Here is a 3,316-nt window from a genome sequence, read left to right as displayed (position 1 = left end):
TTTTAGGAAAAATTTACCGAATATGAAGAAGAGAAAATTAAACAAATTTTTTTTTTGAAAATTGGGATCATTTTGAAAAAAATCAATTTTTTATGAACAGTCTATAAAAATAATTGTTAAAATTTTTTTTAAAAAAAGCAGCTCGTCATGGAATAGCCAGTAAGTGAAAGAAGATTTCTGGTAAGTTTTATGAAAATCGGTTAAAAATTGTCTAAGATGCATTGCACGACGCGCGACAAAATATTCGAGAAAGACGCGTATACAGTTTTCGATACATAAAAGTAGTGTTTTAACTATTGCCTTGAAGACGTTATGTATTCGAAAATGCTTATGGCAATTAATAAAAGTATATTGACAAGAAACCGAAAAAATAGAGAGATCTCGTGCTCATCGTTCACTGCATTTTGGTAGCATTTTAAGTGCTAAACTTATTTTACATGGGTGAATCTCTCGAAAAGAACAAATGCTGAATTAAGAATAAAAAAAAGTTCTAAACCACTATTATGACTATTGCTATGTAAAGAAAAGGACCTAAATAAGTCTCTAAAATACGTTGCTTCGATCTTTATAAACATTATTGTTTAAAAAATAATTATTTAATATTTTTTCGACGATTCAATGACTGAATCCGATAAAATCTTGTTACTCGAGAGTTTTTAGGGTCGCAGAACACGAATCCGGTGTTAGTTTTTTAGAATTCAAAATGGCGGATCCAATATGACAAATAAAAATTTTAAAAATCCATCCAATTTACTTGAAAATCGTTTTCAGAGGTTTTTAGAGTCGCTGATTACGAATGTGAATTGCGTTTTCAAAAATTCAAAATGACCACTGGATTCTAGAAGGGCACGTAAATTTTTTCGGCCGGAAAACAAAGTCCTATGGACACTCAAAATTCATATTTCAAATTTTAATATTTTTCGAACATATTCTTATATGTATAAAATTTGATTGCTCAACTTTTTTTCTTAATAAAAAACTTTCCATCTTTTTCCGCTTTCGAAATATAAGAGAGAAACTGGTTTTTTGAAAATGTAAAATTGCTTCCTCATGAAGGAAGCATTGTAATATACCGAAATTTTTCTAACTTCATGTTTTGATGTATCTTTTTGTTTTTCGACCTCAGGAATCCAAAAATGACATTTTTAAAAAATGTCGTTCCGTGTGTGTGTGTATATATATATATATATATATATATATATATATATATATATATATATATATATATATACACTATATTTTCTTAAGTATCTCGAATACTATAAGAGCTAAATGGATAAATTTTTTTTTAATTTGTTGGTCTCACTGGCAGACAAATAATGAGAGCAGTTTAAGCAATATTAATAAAGATTAACTACTATTTTTTTGCATTTTAAAATTTTTTTATAATCGTTTTTTGCCCATAACTTTAAAAAAATGTTAGGACATCTACGAATATTTTTCTTTAATTTTGTTGAATTTTTTAAGACGCATTTTTTAAGCTATTAGCGAACAAACTACTGATATTCTATCCAAAGTTAATGAATTTTTAAAAAATAGAAAAAAACGTTTTTGATCATAACTTTAAAAAAATGTATTGACACCAATGCATGTTTATCCCTAGATTTGTAGAGTTTTCTGATACGCATCTTTTGACCTATTAGCAAACATTTTCCTGTTATTCTATTCAGAGTTATTAATATTTTTAATTTTTGCATTACTTACTTAAAAATCTTTGTGTAACTTAAAAATAATCATAACCAACTTAGAAAATATTGAAAAACAAATCGACTGACCTATTTGTGAACCTTTTAATTATATTATAATTATCCTAAATTGATCACGAAAAATCTCCACCCTACTGAAAATTCTCATGTACACGGAAAAAACAAACTAACTATTTTAGCACCAAACTGCTTTATCCTTTAATAGTATATAATTTCGTTTACCTATTAAAGTATGAAATAATGCTTTTTTAGTTTAAAGCAAGTCTATACTAAATAAGTATAATGGTTATACTCTTATAGTAATAGTGACGTACTTTAAAAGCATAAAGTTGATGCCCGCGAAGTACGACATATAGTCTACCTAAAATAGCAAGAACTTCTTCCTTTTTGGTGTATAAATTCTTGCAACCTGCGTTTTGGCCACGCCTGCCTTCCCTTTCCATTCATCGATAGAATGCGCGCGAGAAGTCGAAATCTGTGAGTGTGTGCGTGTATTGTGATTTACGTCAGACCACATGTTTTGCCGGTATTAATTGATTAAGATTTTTATATTATTTGGTAAGTATATAACAAATATATATTTTTAATCATCTCCATGACTATTTTCTACCTTATCTTACTTTTTTGGGGAATAACACCCAAATTTAATTCTAAACAGTTTAAATATAGCAGCATAAAAACAAAACTTTTTATAGGTTAGGTTATTAATTTTGACATATTATAAAAATTATCAATAGTATGTCGATTATTAATAAAATAATATTAATTAAAATAATAATAATTTGCATTTAAAGTATTTCATACTTTAATGTTTCTTCTTAAATTTTTAATTCTCGCAATTTGTAAATTCAATTTTAAAATGTGATTGGACGTAATTAATGAAATTTGCAAATTAAATTTTTCAAAATAGTTAATGCCTAAAACTGGTGTAATAAATAATAAAAAAAATCTAATACTTTTATTTTCATTATTTTTAACAAATAAGTAAGTTTTACCATTTATATTTCTCAAAAGACATAACCTTTAAATTACTTTATACTTTATATTCATATTTCAATCTCATCATTATTGGGTCTAACCACTGAAAATCATCTGAGAGTGGTTGCTGGCTTTTTTTTAAATGTAGTTTTAATATTATATGAAAGTAGATAAATTTCTAAGTCTATTTGTCATAATATTATCGTGTAAATTTTATTTCCTTTGAAGTTATTATTAATTTAAAAAAAAATTTAGTGCTTCTCACATACTTTAATATTGATATAATTTACCTGCTATGAAAATTTGGTGAGGGTATTTTGCTTCGTTTCGAAATTAATAAATTTTGTTTGTCAATTAAAAGAGTTAATTCTAGGACTTGAAGTTGACAAAAAATATTACATTTCTCTCTTTTTTTATGAGAATAGAAAGAGATGTTGAGAAGGTATCATTTTCACACAAATTAGAATGTGGAAATGTTATATTGTACAAAAATGAATATTGTTATATTGTAATAGAGAATGAAGATATTGTTATTTGTTACAAATATTAAAAAGTAAGAAAAGTATATTTTGTACAAATACAAATTCGAGAAATGTTATTTTTAACAAATGTTACATATAACAAAATTAATT

The 3,316-nt window shown here is 25.8% G+C and overlaps 1 protein-coding gene across 1 annotated transcript in view; it reads left to right on the top strand.

Annotated features, from left to right (window-relative positions):
* The first annotated feature begins 2,205 nt into the window (after positions 1-2,205).
* The window catches only part of LOC127285567 (uncharacterized), a 46,371-nt gene continuing 45,260 nt past the window's right edge, over positions 2,206-3,316 (top strand). The window contains exon 1 of the mRNA XM_051311665.1: positions 2,206-2,264. The gene's annotated coding sequence lies outside the window, so the exon portion shown is untranslated. The remainder of the gene's footprint in view (positions 2,265-3,316) is intronic.

The sequence above is a fragment of the Leptopilina boulardi genome, unplaced genomic scaffold (genome assembly GCF_019393585.1).
Source record: "Leptopilina boulardi isolate dan_hultmark-lab unplaced genomic scaffold, ZJU_Lbou_2.1 LbouV2_335, whole genome shotgun sequence".
NCBI classification, from domain to species: Eukaryota; Metazoa; Arthropoda; class Insecta; order Hymenoptera; family Figitidae; genus Leptopilina; species Leptopilina boulardi.
This window is presented reverse-complemented; position numbering and strand designations above follow the sequence as displayed.